The 22401-nt window shown below is 37.5% G+C and overlaps 1 long non-coding RNA gene across 1 annotated transcript in view; it reads left to right on the top strand.

Annotated features, from left to right (window-relative positions):
- The first annotated feature begins 9276 nt into the window (after positions 1-9276).
- LOC141742652 (uncharacterized) overlaps positions 9277-22401 on the top strand; it is an 84776-nt gene continuing 71651 nt past the window's right edge. Inside the window, exon 1 of the long non-coding RNA XR_012586800.1 lies at positions 9277-9347. This is a non-coding gene — a long non-coding RNA (uncharacterized LOC141742652). The remainder of the gene's footprint in view (positions 9348-22401) is intronic.

Raw genomic sequence — 22401 nt, 5'->3', positions numbered from 1 at the left:
CAACTGGATGCTTTTTCACAGACCCATCGTTCGTTCTTAAAAGAAAAAGAACAAACAAGGTAATGAAACCAGCCAAATAGCTAATCCAAAGCCAAGGATGCGTAGGTACCTTGTAAAATCCACATTACCAAATAAGTTAACGACACAGTGACTGCTTTAGCTATGGACTGCTCTTTATTTCTATTCATGTCTTACTGCTTCTTAGCAATTAAATGTTTTGTTTCTAAGGTTCAGAGACCAGCTTCACAGAGCAGAGGTGAAGCTTCCGTCTAGATTAAAAAGGGTTTTACAGTGAGGTGCCATCAAGTACTGCAATGCTACAAATGGACACTTACAGCTTATTAAACTGGAAACAACTCCACTGATGCACGCCATCCCATTTGGCATTTTATATATCTGAGATTGAGGATGAGGGGATAAAGGTGTGATAATAACGAAAGCAGCGGGGGTAGGGAAGTGGTGATGATGAAATGTTTGCACTGGTAATTGCTTTATGAAGAAAACAAAATGAAAAGGAGGGGGGAAGGAAGAAAAGAAAAATTAGTGTAACGGGTGGTGTATTTATGAACTGAAGCCTTCTTTCCATAAAGTGAGGGGAAAAAGGGTCTTTTAGCCAAAGGAGGTCATTCCATGCAAACCTCTAAAGGAAAGAGGATTTTGTAATGATAAAAGGAGGGGAGAGTATGCTTCTTACACTTTAATGATTTCTTTGCTGCTCACAGATAGGAACTGGAACTCCACACTATTAGCCACAAATGGCATTTTGAAATGACTTTTTTTTTTTGGGCAAACCCAAAAGACATTGCTAAGATTTACATTTTCAAATATATGCTGACCTTTTTTTCCTCTTTCTTTTAGTTCATTTGTCATCAGTATGTAATTGAATCAATATATTTCCTGATCAACCCAAAGATTGAATAAGGTCATGGGAAGCCATGTGTGGACATTAAAAATCATTATTTTACTCAAAATGAGCAGAGATGGCATAGACCATTCAGAGTTCCAAATGAAATTCTATTAGATTCTATTACACTTTTACAATTATAGAGACGTTCCAATATTACAAGGGGAAATGAAGTCATAATAAAAAAGCCCAGAGGTGTATTACAAAGAAATGGGCATACTATTTTTCTAGTTAAAAACTTGATGAAAGGAGCTCTGCTACTTTTCAGTTGCTGAGATGTGACCTTGTTCTTAAAAAAAAAAAATAAAAAAAAAAAAACCTGGAACCAGCTTCCTTCTTACTCACCCTTTATACTTCTTGTTTCACAGCAAGCTTTTAAGATGGGCAGGATATTTAAGTTGATTTGTATTCTAAAAATACTTAGAGAAAGATGCACAGCAATAAGTTTATATATTTACACATGTATCATTTTAGTATCTGTCTCTGGAAAAGTAGTTTTGGGGAGCTGCTTGCCTGTTTATGGAAGTTAAAAAGATGCAAACTTTTGGCACGTAAGAGACACAAATTTGATCATTTTATATGCTTTCTCTAACTGTTCCTCTTTATTTCATCCCTCCACCCTCATTAAAATGTTTGGTCAAGCTACAAATCTTGTATTTGATGTGAACTTCTTTTGATTATAATTTTTTGGGAAACCCAGAATCAGTGTCTGTAACAACTCATTCCTATGTCTAGGAACACAGAGTTGTGCATTGACCTGCAGCGAAGAATGAGGTTACTGTAGAGTTTTAATGGTGCAGTCATTATCTAACCAACTCCATTCTAGACTTGCAGGAATGGGGAAGGATTTGGGTGTAACCTTCTTCCAAGATTCAAACACACTGTTTGCAGTAACTCAATATTTAAATGTTAGCCTAGATGTTAGTGAACTGTTTCTCTACTACTGTACACAAAGAAATAAGGCAAAGTATTGAGTCTGTTCAGAAGCAAGTTAAATGAAAAATGAAGCAATGAGATGGTTTGAGATACACAGGAAACAGAGAAAAATGGTACAGCGTATTCTGATCTCCTATCCATGTAACAAAAAATTACTAATACTAAGGAAATACAAAACTGAGAAATGGAAATATAGAAATACCATAGATCAAGCACAAAGTTGTAGTCCTACTCCTTATATAAGGTTTCTGGACGTCTGCTGAGAAAACTAGGATTGTACTGGGAAATGTTCTTTGGTGTATATATAGGTGTGTGTACATACAGGTTTCTAGACTGATACAGACTGCAAGGTAGCTCAGTTTCCATGGAGGCACGAGGAAGGAAACAAAGTCTTCCACAGAACTGTAAGTCAGATGGTAACTTCAAAGTACATCTATTAAACGCTAGAATAACGCCTATTAGCCACCACAATAAATTATAGTAATTTTCAGAAATGAACACTTCAGAGATCACCAAGTGGAGCACGTGAAGGTGTGGGATATGAAACATAACATCTTCTTTCCAAGGTTTGGGACACTAGTAGAGCCATTCTGGAAGAATTCATACTAATTAGGTCACTAGTCTCCTTTCTGCATGGGTAAAGGCAGAAGCTATGATTCAAGACAGAAAGAAGTACTTGAAGACCCCTGGTAATGTCAATGGGCGTTAGAGGGTTAATCTTCCCTAATGTTTCCAGTGTTACGTTATACAATATCCCCTTGGTACCCGAGCTTGTTTCTGCAAGTTATGAAGTCACCTAACTACTCCTGATACTTTCAGCATTACTACAGCGTTACTACAGTTTACATAGGCAAGGCAACAATCCGTAGCCATATTTCCAAAGGCAACTGAGCTCTGCTGCTGGATGGGTGCTTTCTGAGTGCATTTATGATTTGGCTTTTATTTGTGATCATTACATAAATGGAATGAATTCCTAATTTTGTGATATAGATCACAGGTTTACCATTGTCTCTCTTTGAAGCTACCAAGAAGTCTATTTAAATGTGTAGTGAAGGATAAGTTCTCTAATGTGTTTCATTGGTGCTATTAGGGTGGTTTTTTTCAGGCACTTGTTATGTTTGCATAAGAGTAAATATCCTTTGGCTGCTCTTAACTGACTTTCTATCAGAGCAGTAGCTGTTGTCTTGGGTTTGCTTCTTGATAGCCACCTTGGATCTGCCATTTTGACCTCACAAGCTGCAAATCTGTCTTCATGTTTTTTCTGTTCAGTGGTGGTCCTTTTGACACCTGGGGAAGAGACTTCCTATCAGCTTGGCCTTTTTTTGGCATCTCCTCAGGACTTAGACAACTTCACAGCTTTCAATCAAATAGTTACAGAATGTGTTGTAGCTGCATGAGTGGCTATTGCAAATGAATGCAAATATAGATTAGTTCACTTCTCTCACAGAAGTGGTAATCTTGATAATGTATCTTCAGTTATTAAAGAATATTGCTTGGATTAATATATTTTGCACTGGCATTTGTTGCATATACCTTACAAAGTCCTGTGCGAAGCCTGTCCGAAGGGGTACAGAATGCAATGAGGAGGAAGTAAAATCTCTTAATGAAGTGTGCAATCTGTATTAAATTACGCTGAAGTCACCTCCAAAGCAAGAGACTGATGTAGAATCTTGAGCATAGATTCCTACATGCTACCTCAAAGTTGGGCAGTGAGGTTTGTTTTAAGCCAGTTGTGTAATGAAAATATATGCAAGTGTCATAGCAACTTTTAAATGGGTAAGTAATAATTGATGAAACAGTCAATTGCTAGAATGACCTCCCCAAACCCTCCTAGCAGTTACCGAGACATTAAAGTGACAGAGATGGGATCAAGCTAGCAAATGAGAATGTGCAGTGCTGTCTTCTCTGAGTGATTTCCAGTCTGAGCAACTATTTTGAGCCCAGTATATTGTGCAATAGGTTTGAAAGCAAATGCCTAATGAAAAATTGCATTTAAATGCCATGACTGTTTAGGAGGATTTTTCACTTAAAAATATTTATAGTTTTGCCATTATTCTTACTCTCTTTGTTGCTCTGTCAATGTGTTCTTTCTCTATGGATAAAATCGAGGAAACAGTATGAAAATTCAGAGAAAAAAAGTAATGTTTGCAAAACTAGTTTTATTGCACTGGTTTCCAAAAGGTGTTTTATCTTAAAACTTGCAAAGTACTTTTTTTTTTTTAAGCCAAAACCGTTGTCCAGCTCTATTTAATAGTCTTCATTCTTTCCAAATGTTAATTACAATAATTCATTTTGGCAACTACCTTGGAAGAAAATAGGTGACTATTTTATGCTAGTTTCACAGAAGCTGACTGATTTGAAGGGCAAATTTTGCTTTCCTCTCTTGTACTGCGCAGTACCTGCCCTCCTTCATGAGGAGAGCTACTCGAGTCTGACCTTAAATGATTTGTTGAAAGCCAGAAAAGGAGTCAGTGTTAGAGTGGAGGAATTCTGGCTTCTAATCCAGAGTTCAAATGACTAAACCATACATCTGATAAGATGAAACTTAAACCTGTGATACTGCATACCGTACAGCACATTTAAAATGCATTTACTTCCCCACCCCAGGAGCTTCAATAGCTCCAAAATAACTTTTAAAAATAAATTGTTTATTGAAAGATTAAGAGCATTTTATTGACTTTGCAGTTATGGCCAATTTCAGTGCATTTTTTGTGACAGTATCTAGTCACAGATAGTCTCTTTCCTACGTGTGATGGTTTTATTATGTGAAAGAAGCCTACCTACTGTTTATCCTTCCCTTGCTCTCATCCTCACAGTCTCCCGTGTTCCCCCAATGCTTTGTATGTCAAACGATCTCCCTGTCTCAATTCAAATCCCTCCTTAAGAGACGACTTCTGTGCAGATTTCCTATAATGATTCCCCCAAGATATCCATACTGATTTGAGACAGGACTTTCATCTATTGTAGCACGTGCGGCTGATGACACAATTTCTGAGCCTAATACTGCTGTGTTCAGAACAGTTTTGAAAAAATCTTTAAGAAAAAAAATCAAACACTTTTTTTTTCCTTTTGCTTGTCTTTTTTTCACTGTGCCTCTAACAAAAAAGCTTATTTTAAAAGCAAGGTAAATGAACAGATCCACTTCTAAATACGCAGAATAAATGATAATTAGTTCAAATATAAGTTAAATATGAGCATCTACATTAAAATCTTGTAGTGCTCTCCACATCTAAGTGCATGTAGAACTGCGGTAAAACCGAATGCACCCATAAACCGTGGCACTTTGCTGACTTGCAGCCCTCTTGAACTTTCCTTTGCAGCCTATATCCCTCTAAGCTCAGCGGTGTGGGTGTGTGTGTGTGTGTGTTCAGGGCTGAGTATGGAGCTGGGGTGCTTTTGCAGCCAGTGTCTACATCCCGAAGAACAGGGGAGTCTGTCCCCCGGGGGAAGTTCCTGACTTGGGGGTTTGCTTTTGCTCATTTTTTTAAAGGCAGGGTTTAGTATCCTGAAGAGTGGTGCCAGGTCTACCTTTTCAGCTGAGCCTTTGCCAAACATTAAATTAAAATACTACTTTCCTTTGTTAACTTTTTCTTAGCTGATTAGTTTCTTCTTTTCCTACTCTACTGACTTGTGTATTATCACACATGAATTTTTAATTTTTTTTTAACTAATATGGGCTGCTCTCCTTTTATGGGGATGGGTGCATGTAAGTTTTGAAAATAAGGAGGTGGATTATTTGGTAGTTGCACATATGACTGTATTGAACAGTCTTCTAAAGCACCTGTATGCTGCTGATTTCCACAAGTGAGACGGAATTAGTTGACCTTTGGTCTGCTCTGGTGTGGCAATTACTATGTTCAAGGTACTTTCTGGTAATGTACTACATGAAATCACAGAAAATGAGGCAGGGGGAAAAACCCTTGCAAATGTTTTTATTCTGTTAGTTTCTAAAATGTCTAAACTAACTCACTTTTTAAAAGAAATGTTCATTATGTTAGGGAAAAAAAAAGACAAATAATAGTAATGATGCAAATGGCATTTTCTCTTAACATAGACTGGATGGATATTAAATCCCCAGGAGCCCAATAAACTCAAAAGAGTTCTGTGAAATGTCATGTTATTGCATGTGGGCTTGTGACTTATGACCACTGTGCAAGTATGAACAAGCAAGCGCACATAAATAGAGACTGTGGAATTGTGGTAAATTTTAATCATAAGCCTAAAATGCTTACAATATTTCAATCCACTCTTGTTGAATTTTGGACTTGTGTCTATCCTGTGGCTTCTGTTTGTAATAATGTGCAACAGAGGAGGAGTCATGGCCTTTCAATTTCAATCCAAGAAAAGTTAGCTTTTGGCAGGTGGTCTCAAAACACGCAAACAAAAACACTCTTTAAAAAAAATATTCTCGCCCCCCAGTCTCTGATTTGGTTTGGATCCTTTGAACTGGAACCTCTGAGATAATAGGCGTATCATGGATATAGATCTATAATCCATGACCTTATTACAAGTGATAAATTAATATTTCCAAACCTAATTGCCTCACTAATGTGCACCCACACCTGTCCTAACTTATTTCTTCCATTTTTCAAACAGCCAGTGAAAGCAGCTGATCACCATTCTCTGCTGAAACAAATCTACATCTAGTAGGCAGAGTGAAAAATAATGTCCTATGCATACAAACAAAAAAAAGTGCCACATGAAACGTAGAGAGAAATGGTTTGGAAGAAAAGTTGTTTAACCTAAAGGCTTTGAACGGAAAGCTGTTTAACTTACAGGCTTGACAGATGTACCACCTTGAAGCTAATGGACCGGGACCAGTATAAATGAGAGAAGAATCTGGTCACTTGTGTCAAAATACCCAGGACCTCTTTTCTCTCGTGTGCTGGTTTCATTCTAGAATGACTCTGGTGCTTCACATCCTTCTCTCCAGCTACTCTTCCATTAGGCTACAGTCTCTCTGATTCATACCTATGCCTTACTTGGACAAGCTCACATTATAAGTCAGCAGAAACCTGACCAAGTAAAATTTGAAACAATAAATGTTCCTCTGTCATTTAGCAAAGCATGTCTCTGAAGGATCTGGTTGTGTTAGATTTCCTGAGTAAAGTTGAATTAAATCGCCGTGTGGCCTCTGTGTAACCTTTGGTGATGCAGCAGGTTTCATAGCAGTCATACCTCTCTGTTTGTTTTTTGATATGTTGATCTGTAATGTTGTGGTTAAAGAAAACAAATACTTTCCTCACTGCTTCCTCCCTGGATTCTAGTCCAGAAATCCAAAATACATTTCAATTAATTTGCATATGATCTATATAGCTCCTCATATACACGAAGTTTCAGTTTTCTCTGATCATCTTAACTTTGTAAACCGAGTATTAATCCTATTTTTGCAATGTTTTCTCCAAAGCTTTTTATTCTCCTAAAAACTGAGTGTCTAGTATGTATATTGGTCCCAGTGCACATGGTGTTTGGGACAAAGTGATAAATGGGAATATATTGATTAGGAAAATCACTTAGCTCTAATTTCACAAATGTCACTGAATAAGAGATCACTCTCATGTGAAGCAGGATTGTCTAGTTTGAATACTTTCAGGATTCTTCTGTAATCCCAGTCTTCCATTTCAGAAATTAGTAGTCTGTTGCTAATAATAGAGCCAGGGTAGTATCTCTTCAGTGTCTTCAGACATGCTTCCCAAAGTCAAATATATACCATACTTAAAAAACAAATAGGAAAAAACCCCACAAACCCAAACCCCCACAAACCCACCCTATCTAATATTTCATCTTAATACTGCAGTCCTTAAAAACTGAAAGACCCTTAAAAATCGCAACAGATATGAAATTAGAGTTGACTTGCAAATGAAGTAAGCGGAGGGTCACAGTGGAGAGGGGTAGGGAATCAAATGGGAATTTCCTTTAAGAAAGTTGGTATACTTCCAAAGGCATACAATGGGCTATTTTATAAGCTGACATTGAGAGAGAGAACAAGATATGGAAAATCAGAGCAAGATAGTTAGAATCCTGTGTGTAAAAGCCACAGGTGATTCTTAATAGGCAGTAAATTAGCTGAAAGATAGAGAAGAGTACTTATTTTTGTGACAATAGCAAGGCTTTCATTTTCCGGCAAGTTTTTAACTGAAAAAATTAACTGAAAAGTAATGCAAAGAATAGGAGGATAATTGTGAATTAGGAGCCAAATTATGCCAGGCACAATTGAATAAGTTCTGACTTTTCTTACTGACAGACATGTATATTAATAGTTGGCACTTATTGAACCAAATATGAATATTCATCTTCATTTATATTTCAAGGCCTTTCATTCCTCAAGGACCACAGTGCTTTTGACCAATTTTCATCCACATTACTAAAATGACAGCTTTCACTCCTGGGCCCTGACAGAGGTCTGCAGAATTCATTGGAGGTCCTGGGAGGAGGGAACCAGCTCCCGCTCCCAGCTGTCCACAAACACTCATTAAGAGAGGCAAATATCCAGCAGAATCTCTGTGAGAATTTTTAATCACGCAAAGGCTCTGCTAATTAGGTAGCTGATGGGGCATAGAGAGCACAAGGACGAATTCTTTAAACAAAGGACTAGAAACTTTAAGAGCTTTAATTACTTGGGCACAGAGTTCATTTCAGAACTTGGGAGCAAATTATTCTAATAACAATAAGACTAAGTAGCAGGCCATATTAGTGAGAATTGTGTAGAAAAGTTCAATTTTCTTGGGCTGTCACAAGCATGTTTGGAGCATATTGGAAACTGAGAGGGTTATAAAGGTATTAATAATAAACTTTGTTGTGGAATGGATTTGATGCAGAAGATTTCCTATCAATGTGCATTCTATTTGTCTTTTCTATAAGTACTGCCTTGCAAGGGAGTATTGCGCTATGTCCTATACCTCAAAATGCTCATGTAGTTCAAGAAGTGGATACTTTTATACAAATGAAGAACAATAGCTATTTTAAAAACAAAATCTCCCCTTTTGTTTAGTGCAGCAGACTGTCTCCAAAACCTAAAAACTGGAAATATGTTGCTTTCTTGTAGACTGGAAGAAAATCCATTTTGCTGGCTGAAAATTATGGGTTTGGTTTTTGCTTGCTTTGTAAGTGCATAAATAGCATGGCTGTGTTTTATGGTTTCTCCCAGGACACAATTTAGGCTAGAACCATTTCCAGGATCTCTTTCTCCTGGGTGGAATAAGGTAGAGACAGAAATTGTTAAGGAAAAGGAAAAAGCGGAAAGCTTGAAGGATTCAAATTAGGAAACTGGGCTCTCCTATCAGTTAAGAGAAGAATATAGAAAGTATACCGCTCTCCCTTGGAAAATGGAAAACAGCTGATGTGCTACTCTTGTTATTTCAGCTGAGAAATCTTAGCAGGCTTGTCTGTAATTGAGCACAAGGGGCACGTCCTGCTTGTGTGCTGGGTGAAAAGCTGATTTCTTTCGGGCAGAAACTGTGGTGACCAGCTATGAAGGAAAGGAGGCATCTGCTGTCTGCTGCAAAAGGTTTGCTGACCTTGGACTAGTCAGGGTAGGGGAAGCACTGTATGGTACGCCTGTAACTTGGTTCTGACAAGGAGGAAGATGATAGCTTTTGCCATGTGTTTACCTTTAGAGAAAACTAGGTACTAAGCAAGGCTTGTTTTTAAATAGATTTGGTGCAAATGATGTAGAATGATTACTCATGTTGAAGCTAATTAAAACTTTAATATCCAAAACCAAATTCTATAGCCAAGGGACTCTGCTCACTGTTGGTTGGGAGATGGGCTTGAACATGCAAGAAGTTCCAGGGAAGTGTAAAGAAACCAGTGAAAATCTAACTTGTGATAACTGAGGGCTAATTATGCTCAGTAAGCAAGTGGTGGGCTAGCGTTCACAGTTGCAGAAAAAACTTAAGAGAAGAAAGAAAGATTTATCTGCTCAGAGAATTGATCTGAGATAAAGCTTCAAGATTAATCTTCAAACTTGAAACAAATCTTTTGCTTGTGTTTGATATTGTGTTTACTGTGTGTTTTATCCACTGTGGAGGAAAGGCATTGCTAAAGAGAAACCGTCTGTGGCTGTAGGCAAGCTTTCATTTTGTGTGGACTTTCCCCCCGTGAACAAACGGGGTCTGAGTGCAATAAACGTAGCTGAGTTGTTCCATTAGGAACTGTGGTCCCTCAGCCATTTGTGAGAGCAGCTAGAATAACAAGATGTAGTATTGACAGAAGAGCTTTTTTGCCATTGTTGCATTTTGGTTTTAATTTCCCAGGAAAGCAGGCTAAGTTGACATGCGGGAATAATTGTGTCATCTTAGTTCCTAATATTTCTGACAGCAGTTAGAATAAACAAATAGGTGAGGGAGAAAATCTGTACAGAAGATGGGGAAAGAAGAGTCCCATAGAATATCTTCTTTTAAAATAATTCTTTTTGTAAGTTTGAAAAGCACTTAACTTTCAGGTAAAATGTGCTGCTGTTCTCTCCTCCATCCTTTGGGTAGGTGGGAATATGTGTAGTTTGATGCTCACTTCATGTGCCGTTCTGTTTTTCTGATTCTTGCTCTTACCTACTTGCAAGTCTGCTCTTGGACATGAAGCACACAAACAGTCCTCTCTCCAGTTTGTTCACACTGCATTGATTTGGGGAAAAAAAAAAAAAAAAAAGAAAAAGTACTTTTATGGCACATAACTTCTAAACGCTAATGATTTAGCAGTCTGTGGAGCTTAAAGCCCAGAATCCAGGAACCTAACTGAAAGTAAGGTATTTCTTGTTGCATAAAAATATATGCAATCTACTTTTAAAAATAAATACTGTTATAAATATTGCTTTAATATCTTAGTCTCAAAAAGTGATACAGGACAAACATAGCCCACTTGTTTAACTTTTTTTTTTGAGTTAATACGATTAGTGGCAAAAGCGCATGGCCCTGCTGTGTCAGCTTAGCTGTTATGATTCAGATCAGAAATAAAGTTCCAGTTTTTCAGGAGTTCTTCCATATGTCAGATCTCATGATTTCTTGTCTTTATAGGTGTAAACTGGGTCTTTTTCTTCTTTCTGCCTTTGTTTAGCATAGATATTAGTTGCCCATTTTTTAAGTGTATTCTGAACCTATGTTCTTTCAACACGTACAGAGATCCTTATCAGAAAGAAAATGTGTAAGACAAGAAGACATAGAAAGAAGCTGTTTATCAGCACTGCACTGAAGTTTTAAGTGTATCCATTTTAGACAGATTGTCAATATCAAGATATCAAAATATGAACATTTTTGCTCAGAAAGGTAGCTGTCCATGCACATTTGTCAACTGTTATATTCTGTTTTCTATAGGAAAAAGAATCATTCATCATGTTGCAATCACTCTCCAGTGCAAAGCTGATCAAGAGGCATAACCATCAATTCATATCTGTCCATAGATGTCAACTCTAAAGATGCATGTAATTTGTATGAAAATAATAAAAATATTCAAATAGTTAACTACAAGAGTCTTTGTAACACCCTCACCATAAGATTTTGAGGGAATTTGCCCTGAAATGGGAATATGAAGGAGCTAGAGTTTAGAATTGCTACATGCTTGGGAAGATAATCCTGAAACTGCAGAAACTGCAAATGGCTCTTCAGTGTGGTCTCTTAACTGAAAGGGAAATAGAAGAGAGATATTTCTCCTGATATTTTAATGTATTTTGCTAGGTTTTATGTCATGAGCAGCTCTGAGAAACTTTCATGATGTAAAAATGCTGGAATTCCTTATGCAGAAAGAAGAGCTACTTTCATATTCATTCATTCAAAAAAAAAAATCTCCCCTCCATTTTAACAGTTAAGACTTAGATAGTTAGATTATCTTCAGGAAAAAAATGTGGAAATTACGAATATCAGTAAATTAATTGTTTGATAACAACACCGATAGAGATCAGCAGGTTTGTATGGACAAGGCAGAACCTAATAGATCCTATACTGATTACATGTTTAAGATGCTGATTGAGAAGAACTTTCACCCCAACTGATGGGATAGTCCTATTCTTCTCAGTAGGATTTCCCTCTCCCCATTTGGGGCTGTGACTGGGCCTTTGACAAATGCTCAATTTGGAGTACTCAGGCTTAAAATGGAGACTTTTAAAAATCTTTAATTGGGGCTAAGCACTAGTTCCTCATGCAGTTCATTGTTTTGAACAAGGAAGCAGGACTAAAGAGTTAACTGCTTCTAATTGTAAATACATCAGTGGCAGGCGCATTACAAAGCTCTATACAATCCTGTAGAGTAAATGGTGGACAGCTCATCACAATTAGGCTTGGTCATAATGAAGAGCCCGAAGAGAGAAAAGAGGGCATGGGGAAAAACAGACCCTTTACAAATGTTTTATATGACGAGAAATTATAGATAAAAGGGATAGTTAATTAGTTTAAAGAATAGGTGGTAATGCCTTCTCTTTGCAGAAAAAGAAAACTTTGAAAGCATGGAAAATGGGTGAGTTTCTAGCTGCTGATCGGGAAAAGGGGAAAACAGTTCAAAGCAATACTGTACATGGGTGTTTCTCAAAAGAGACTGTGGTGGGAAGCGTGTGATCCGAGTAATTTACTCTTAGCAGAGACAGTGGGCTGTGTTGTGTGTAACAGAGACCCTGCATGTAGCCTTGTTTTCACTGGAATGCATCTGTATTATTACAGGTGCTTATCAGAGACATAGATGCTTATAGTTTGCTTCCCAGCTTTGCATACCACTTAGGAAGGCAAGAACCCATCTGGCTTGTGCTGAGAAGATTGCACAGAGGAGCAAGGTTACAGTTAGGTTTCCTCTCCAGCCTTTTGGCAGCGTGCTGGCTAACCAGTCACCTGTAAAAACAATGTGCATTCTGAAATATGTTCTTTGGGAAAGAAATAAAGAATAGCAATAATCTGTATCAGATTATTGAACAGCAGCATGTGTAATTTAATGTATTGTGGTGCCTGTGAGATGCAGCCTGTAGGACACTACCTGGAGATGAATCTTTTCCAGCATTAATGAAGTTTGCAAGTATCTCTTCTTACCACAACTCCTATTGTGTGTATCTTGGATAAAATAGATCTGTGTGTCGTTAATAGAAACACATATGCTCCACCTAAACTCTGTGTTGTTTGGGTATGCATATATTGCAGTCATTTCCCACCAAAGTCAGTTCAGTTTCATGCTGCTGGGATGAGCTCACTTCGTCTACAGCTGGCTTGGGTATTTCTGTGTTACGCCTCAGTTGTTTCTGACAATTGTGGAGTGGATGCAACCTTTATTTTATAGTCTGGAATTTTGGAACTACAGTTGTCAGTCCCTCTGACAACTATGGAAACAACGTTGTTGGTTAGCATTGTCTGTGTCTGTCACAAGACATAGAATAGATTACGCTATAGTCGTGAATGGGATAAGATTATTATTTCTCACTGTTGCTGCATATGGTATTATGTGTAGCATGCTTCTGCTCACGAAGAGGAAACATACTTGTAGTAACAGCCTGATTCTTTGTTGGTAAGTGTGCGACTGTTAATGGGTGACTGTTACGGGACTGTTTCAGTCTCCTTTGTCCCAGGCAAAGAAAAATGGCATGCAGGGAAGTAAGGAGGAGACTGGTATTGCAGTTGAGCCTCTTGGCTCACCTGAGTTCTATTAGTACCCCTGCCACCTTGCTCTTGCAAGTTGCCTACTTCTACAATCTCCCTCAGTCTCCAAGGGTAAATGATATTCAACTACGTATCCCAGAAGTTGTGATATTGCCACAACAAGCCATAGTTTCTGTTGAGTTTTTTTGTGGTTAAAGCTGGGGTGTGTAAGACAGAATTTAAAAAAGGACTTGGCATTAGTCTAGCTTTACTGCTATTGAAATCAATGTAAGACGTGTGTGGGAACAAAGTTAGGCCTGGTTTTGGCATTACCAAAAATCTTTCCTGTAGAATATTTGATTCTTTTAATTCATTGTACATATTTGCTTCTCCTGGCTTTATAGACAATGCTGTTGCAAAAAGATTGTCTTTCAGCATTGTTCTCTGCAGACCCAAAATCAACATTTCTCCAACTCCCCATTTCTTTAAATCCCCTCTGATAAGGTCTGCTTTAGCATTTGAATATGTGCAAATAAAATGGATTCATGCCCCCAATTACATTTGTCTTGTACATGAACAAATAGTAGGATTAGAAATTTAAAGGATAAAATCTGTGTCAGTGGCTTTATCTGGAGTTTTGTGAATATAAGCCCTGTAAAACTGTACCTTATTGGTACAAATGAATGTAGAAGGGAAATCAGAACTACAAAAGGCAGGTGTACTTCTGAACGCTTAAGAAGGCAAATGCAGGAGTGTAAAATTTTAAGTCGTATTCAAATTAGATTCTTCAGGTCTTTCCAAACACTTCTTAAATTGTATTATGTAGGAGAAAAAAAGATATATTCATATAATATAGTTTAAAAATGAAGCAAAGCAGCATTTGCTGGGGTCTTGTGTTTGTTTAGATTTAATATAGCGCTGATGTAGGCTGTGGGATATCCAAAGAGAGAATGGAGGATGCCGCTAGAAGGATAACAGACAAACAATATTATTCATAAAGAGACTTGTGTCCCTAAAATAATATTATGGACATAAAATGTCAGAAGAAAGGCCTATGTGAAAATCTGGAAAGAATGAACAGGGTTTTGTACCACATTAATACACATAAAATCCAAGGGTAAAATAAGGAGTTGGAAGAAAATGTATTTTTTCCACTCAGCCTTCTAAAAGTAAATTATTATTGCTTTCATATCTACGGTTATGTAGAGACTACAATTTCAATAATTTATTCAGCTTCTCTGCAGAAAGATATCCTCAAGCTGTAAAAAATCTCTTTAGCTCTGGTCGTTAGGTGGGTAGTGTATCCATACCAGATCAGTCCACTTCTGTCATTTTACAGAAATATCCATCTCAGAACAGGAAGGCTCTGAACTTTGACATAACGGAAGGAAAGCTTTCATATGCTACCCAGGAGTTTGGACAGAGAACTAAACATCTGTGGAAGATTGTTTCTGTGAGACTTATTTATTTTTTTTTTTAACTGTATGGTTAAGCAGGGAGACAAAGTTGGAAGTGATCCAAACCTAAGAATATGTAACAAAAATTACCAAGGCATATGAAGAACATATGTGAAAGAGAGAATGAGAGATGGGAGCTAATAATGAGAAAATCTAAAATTTTTAAAGGTCGTCGTGACAAGGAAAAGTAGCAATTGACGAAGGACAGGCCTGTAATACTTCCTTGCAGTTTAAGCAAACTTTTAGAGAGTCTTTCCATTGGTCTGTGTAGTATACATGAGGTATTTTAGGAAGACCCCCTGTCAGTCCTCTGATAGAATCCCAATGCAAAGGTGGCAGAGATGAATGGATCAGGACAAAGATGCAAGGTCTGTGGATAACAAAGTCTCGGCTGAAGTGCACCTCAGCTATGGGCAATTGCAGTGCAGAAGTCTCTCCCTTACAAAAGCTTTGGGTCTTCTGGAGGGTTATTTGGTAAGACTGAAGACAGCAGCCTGACCACCTTGCCTCTGTTGTGATGGTTAGTGTGTTTATGTTGTTTGTTGTGTCAGACTGTGACTGTAAACCAAGCTTTTTCATGGGCTGCCACTTACATAAACAGTAATATTCATGTTAAGCTTTGTTGTCTGAAAATGCTAGCCTTGCTTGCTAGCATTTAAATGCTACCATTTAGCTAGAAATTGTTCTTTGTGACCAGGTATTTTTGTCACATCAAAACGTACCAAAATTCCTTTCACTGTAAGATTTATTCATAATTGAAAATTTGTTATTTTATCTAGAGTTTAAATGTAGTTACATATGCCAATTTAATGCCACAAAATAGCCTAAGAATATTCTTAAGCAGTATGTCAGCTAAATTTTATTGCGGGTCCATTAGTATTACCATTAAGCAGCTGACTAAAGGTCATAATGAATACTTACTATTTTATATCACCCAGGAGGTACTAAGCACAGCTGGAGTCTATTTCACTACTTGAACACATATAATACTCGACAAATTGTCGATCAGTGGATATGTCCATCTTATCAAAGTACTTTGTCTGCTCAAGTATGTAGGAATTCTTCTAGTGTGCATTGCATAATAGACTGTGGGGTTTTTTAAAAAAGAAAGTTCTTACTAAATGCCTAGTTGTTACAGTTCTATTTTAGGTACTGCCTATAATTTAGTGGTTGCACCAATATTTCAGAAACCCAGTTAGGTCTTACATGATTCTTGCTGACCAGTTTAACAAGTGGGAAAACAATTGCTGAGATTTTTGATGATGAAGATGATGAAAAATTATTCTCAAGATTTTATTATATTGATGCTTAGCTGATATTGTGTTTTGTAATTTTCCAACCGTATAATTCCTCCTACTGATGTCAAGTTCTGCTGGAACAGCAAGAAGATTATATCCTTATTGTAATTTTTTAAGAGCTGTCGCAAAATAGCCCTTAACTTTTCACAAATCAGTTCTCTGCATTTAGAATAGATTTTTTTTTTTACAATAGTTTGTGAAAAAATAACCAAAATAGATGGCTTACTTTACATAATGACTTGAAGTTACTTAACTCTCCTTTCTTTTTAGAAGACAAATATGATCATGTGGAGTTGTGCAAGCAGGATGGACTTAGGATCCATTCAGCTATTATCATACATCTAATGGGTTATCTGTAGTTCAACATAATTTGCAATAGAAAAACCCTGACTTTAAAGTGAAAGTACTTGGTCTTTTAAAGTATTAGTTTCTGATATTTCCAGTGGATTTTTAGAGTACACACGGAAACACAGGACAAAGGGACACCACCTTTATGAAAAAAATATTCCACAATCCTCTTGGTCCAATTTCTTTTTGCTATAGAAAGTCTATGAAACTTCAGACTACATTCAATTTCACATTCATTTCAGCAGCAATGACACTGTAAACTTACTCATTTCCTACAGGGCTTTTGCAATATGTATTTTAGCACAGACATTCAGCAATGACTGACTTTTGATCTAAAATGAACTAAAAATATTTTATTATCAAAAATTGTGTGTGTGTCTGTGAGTGAAGGAGAAAGGTTAGACCTCAGCTGGGTTTTTCTTGAGTGTCTTTTGACACTAAATTGTTCGAAAAAGAATAATTTACGCTCAAATATGGTTATATTAACAAGCAAAAATAGGATCATCATCTAGAAGTTTATACGGTAAGGCCCTTAGGTGAGCGAGTTTCTTTCCTTTTTCTTTTCTTCCTAAACATAAATTTTCTTCTTTTTCTTTTCATCTGCATCTCTTTCCTCTTTAGTCCATTAGTACCAGGCAATCTCTCACTTTTAGTAGCAAATGGCAGGGCAAGAAAGAGTAAAACTTTTACGGAAGAATACCTCCTTGGCCTTATCAATCTAAATAATTAGGTAATTCAGCAGCCACAGTTCAATGGGACTCAGCGTTTGAACATTGCTGCTCTCTACACCTCATCCTGGCTGAAGCTGGGAATGTAACTGAGGTCACAAAAGAAAAGGGATGCCTCAGAGGTGTCCTAAATAGCAGTTAATGCCAAAGTATGTGCTTGTCAGGTGGTCGACATCTCTGGTGGTGCATAGCAGAGCTGCAAGTTGAAAGGTTGCTTTCTCATAAAGGGACAAAATAGATGTGTCTTAGACTTAAATCTTCCTTCCTTGTCAGGATACTCTAAACTGGAATATCTTAATCTGGGGAGAATGGTGAAGCTACATTGAGATGCAATGGAAATTGAAAAATACAGGCAGAAAAATGGGAATGAAAATTGAGAGTTATTTTAAGAGTACCAGAGACTGAAAAAGACAGAAGTTCTGTCTTCTGTCAGAGAGAAATAGAAGCCACACTTGTAATAAATGACTATTATACTATATATACACCTATATATCAACTGATATCTCTATAAAGGTCATACAAACTAGAAGTAATGAAGTATAAAAATTGAAAAGGGAAGCTAAGACGTGAGGGATCCTGCTGACAGGATCATGGACAATGGCTTTTGTAACATATTTAGGGGGAAAAAACCAACCAACCAAACAAAAAACCCCCACCAAAACTACCCCCTAACCCTAAGAATTGAATAGATTGTTTACTCAATGGAAACTCCCAATTCTTAATACTGCAGAAAAAAACCCAGATACGATTAAATAGATAATTCTTTCCATTTGGAAACAAACATGGTATTGTGTCTAAGTACCGTATCAAAGCAATGAAAAACTTTAAAACCAATGAGTAGCTCAGTTAGAGAAGTTCTTTCAAAAATGAACGATTTTTAATGTATTTTTTTAAAAAAAATTCAAGCAGGCTTAGGTGACCTCAGTATAAGAGTCCTAAAGGACTTTGCTGAGATGGTTTCCTGGACAACCTGTTTATTTTTTGTTGAAGCATGTGATTTTGTGCATATTTTAAAACACAAGTGTTATACTGTGCTAGTGTTCAGAACTGCAAGCAGTATGGGTTTGATTTGTATAGATTAGTCAGATTGCTATTGATCGCAGGTAAACTAATGGAAAAGCTGATAGTGAATTAAGTAGACAAAGAATTACAGAATGGAAGTCTAGTTGATGGCTGTCAACATAGTTTTATGAAGAAAATACCTCGTCAAAGAAGCTTTCAGTTTTCTCATGTGAGTACAAGTCTAATGAATGTATTGTGTAGACAGAGTATTTAGGCCTCAAAAAATTTTTGATGCCATATTGGAATTAAGAGGAACACTAGCACTTCACACTGTCACTGCAATATTTAACAAACAAACTGAAAACAGCTTCACTGGCAGATGCCAAAGAGCAGTTTTCAGTGAAGAGCCCTTAGTGCGTGGGAGGTTTCCAATGGCATTCTACTAGGACTGATTCTGTGGTTGGTGTCATCTTCAATGACCGGACACCAAACACAATAACTTGGCCAAGAATATTTTTGGACAAAGATTGGTGGCAAATTATGAGGGAGAGCATCCTCAGGTTTTTATCGCTTCATGTCACATAGACTCTACCTTCTTGGACTAAAATGCATTTTGACACACCCAAGTATGAGGTCGTACATAGGAGACAAGTGTCAACAGAAATGGCAACTGCATCCTGTGAAACAGTCGCTGTCCTAAAAGATTATGAGGCCATAGTGGCAAGAGTGCTGAACAGGAGCTCCAAGGGAAATGCTGTGCTCAGAAAGGCCAGTGAGATCCCTGGATGTTTAAATGAAATGGTAGCAGTGGGATGGGAAGTGATTTTTATCTCCTACGACTGAGTAACTAAATGTTTCTCAATCAATACTTTGCTAACTGTTCTCCTACAGACCTTTTGTATTATCTGTGGAGGCATCCTGCCTTTGTCATTGTCTTTCACACTTCTTTAGCTCAGTGTCATAGGCAGAATGTTATGAAGCAGAAAAACTAAGGTACACAAGCGATTTCTTAGGAAAAAAGTAAGTACAGAAGCATTCCCCTGAGATGGTCTGTGGTGAAGGCAGTAAAGGAAGACTCATGTGTTCTGGAGCTGTTACTGATTTCACACAGTGAAATCAGTATGATTTCTGCATGACATTTTCTGCATGACTTTGAGCCATTTTTAACATCCTGGAAGGTGTAGTGGTGGTGAGGGAAAGGGAGAGGACAGTTCTGATCTCTACTGTTGAGGTGGATTTCCTCTGGGACATTGTAGAAATCATACTCTGTGCATTGGTTTCCCGTTTGTGGAGTAGGACCAAAGCCTCTTTGCAGTCCTGGAGGCAGTCTGAGGGTGAGCATGTTAATGACAGCGTAAGAATATTGCAGCAGTGAGCACCTTGGGGAAACCTTTTGAGTAAAGGAGACAAATGTGTTATGTAGGGGTACATAAATAAATCTGCTAAGAGGAACCTCTTCCTCACAAACGCTGCAGACAAATACCAGCCAGTCTACCTGAAACCTGTCTGCAAGTTTGTTTTAAAGATATTTTTAAATGCTTAAGACTTAATTTTGAATGTGTTGGTATTTGTGTATTCATAGAAGTGCTTTAGTTCCGTTTAAGCGTTGGATATCCATTTACATTCAATAATGTATCAGTCCTTTATTAAATATATACTCTGAGGTCCTAACGTACTGGCTTCGAGTAGCAGCTCTACGTTCATGTATACTTTATTCCTTCTGAAACATTTAGTTCTGTGTAAAACATTTAAGTCCCTAGCTATCTGTAAGTACTGTGGTAGCCACGTGCATGGCTAGAGAAGACAAAGATTAGCTGTTTATTAACATGTTAATTAATGTTTTAAAACTCAACAAGTCTTTTTAAGTGACATAGATGCAAGGACGTCTTCATACAAAAATGTTTTTTGAAATAAATATAGATTACTCAAAGACAGTAAGCTTACATATGTTGGAAAACCAGAATAATGCTTAAACTGGTCAAAATAAGGTGTATGTATTTGTTTTAAAAAATTGCTCACTGATAAAAATTCTAATGTTTGTTTCTTGCTTTTAGGTAGCCAGAATCTTGTTATTAACGTTTTTCACAAATTCTTTGCAAGGTGTAGTAGCTAAGTCATTCGATAGCTAACTGACAATAATTAGCCTATTATGATGATTAATGCTTATTCAGGACATTTAATTTGCATGCTATAAGCACGGTGAGACAGCTAATTTGAAGTTATGCCAAATGCAGTATTTAGTTTTTATATACAACGTTTGTTTGGCTTTCCAAATGTAAAATAATTGACAAGAATAATCATAGCTGTGGATGTTAGGTCAGCAAGTTTTCATTTCTCCTTTTAATAACAATGATATGTTACTTAGTGAACCAATTAGCAAGGTAAACTTTACTTGCATTAAAAAATGCGTAAGGCTAAGGAAGAATTTCTAAATTGTAGTTAATGGAATGTCAACCAAGATGCATATTCTGTCATTTTTGCCCAGGTGAAAACCATCTGTCCTAGACAGATAGCATTTCTCCAACTTTTCACAAGGAAGAAGGATACAAGGTCATTTTTATGCACCTTGTGATCAGGATTCACTTTATATATTTATTTTTTTGATTTATGAAAGTCAATTAAACTACTAGGCCTGAGCCATAGGTTCAAATAAATAGACATTGAAAGAATAAATTTCTTTAATCATGGCTGTGACAAGCCTTCACTTTTTTTTCCTGAGGAAAAGCCTACACATTCATGTGGATCTTGCGTCTTGTTCAGCGTATTTGGAGGGGCAAAATTTCTTTGCTGCTTCTGATTGCCCAGGTTCTTTGACTCAGATAGCAGAGCACATGTTAAAATGTGATGCTCTTCACCAAAGGCTTCAGTGTCCCTGGATTGGAAACTGAAGTCTCCCTAAGTGTGCTCCAGAAGAATAAACCAATAGGGGAAACACGTAGGGGCTTGTATGGGAAAGAAAATGTCTGCAGTTGCATCTGGAAAGCAATCTGATGCCTTTGGAAGATAAGGGAAAGACAGGTTTCTTTACTGTAGCTGTTGACATTTTCTTTGAAGTCTTTCTTAGGTTTCAGGCTTTGAGACAGAATACATTGCAAAAATCCTCCATGGACATCATAGAAAAGTAGATAACAGATCTAAATCCATGTAACAGTCAAAACCTGCACTCTTAATCGTCTCTGCTTAATAAACACTTCTGGTTGTTTTCTACAAAAGGTGTTTCTGGCTGTTCTCACCAGCTAAGCGAATGGCAGTGGCTGGACTGTGGGTCACTGATGGGAAACAGAAGAATCTATCTTTTGTGAAGTGCCCTAAATTTATTTTTTTTTTACCATCTATTGACCTCAAATTTGAAATACCTGGGATATATTGCAGGATATTTGTTCTTGTTCATGCCGTTGTTTCTTCAAACTGCTGAGAAAGCAAAGTGTCTGGATGCTTTCTGACTCTGAGGAATAAGAGGAGGGAGAGGCAATTGTTCTCCTAGAGGTGATGAGAAAACCCAAAGTCTCTGTTGCTTGCCCAGGGTCCTTTTAACCTTTTGTTATTTGGAGGAAGCTAGCAGTCTGTATTAATCTGTATAAAAATAGCGGACCTATTTCTGTCCACTTGATCTCCCCTACCCTGAAATGATCACAAGCTAGTAGTGCTGGTTATAGCCTGCATTTATCCCAGCACTCCCACTTTCTTGCCGAAGGACAGTCATAGCATTTACCGCTCTCTTGCAAGGAGCCAATTAGTGTGTCCTGGATCCAGTTAAAGTAGAATTGAGTGGCTACGTCGGCACTAGTAAACTAAGCAAGGCCAAGCATGGACCTGAATACAGCACTACAAGCATTCATAGGGCTTCACTGCTGCCACATTTATGGCCTGGTTTTTGTTGATGCCAACTAGCCTGCTCCTTGAAGATGCCCAGATGTGGGTCAGGTGTTTGCTCAGGCCAGAGACTGTTTCTAATAAGCAGGATGAATGAGGGCTGCCCCCATGGTGAGGGTGGGAAGAATTTGGCACATGGAACAGATGGGAGCTATGCCACACCACTTAGGCCTTTGTCCCTTTTTGTTTGCAATTACAGCCATAGAAAAATGAGAAACTGTTCATTTTCTTTCTCGGTAGAGAACACGGGGAATCACTGGTTATCCACCACCTACTTAGAACCTCTTTATTTTATTTTTCTATTAGTGTCTC

This window comes from Larus michahellis, chromosome 4 (genome assembly GCF_964199755.1).
Source record: "Larus michahellis chromosome 4, bLarMic1.1, whole genome shotgun sequence".
Lineage (NCBI taxonomy): Eukaryota > Metazoa > Chordata > Aves > Charadriiformes > Laridae > Larus > Larus michahellis.
Note: the sequence above shows the minus strand (reverse complement) of the source record. Positions and strands in the feature narration are given on the sequence as shown.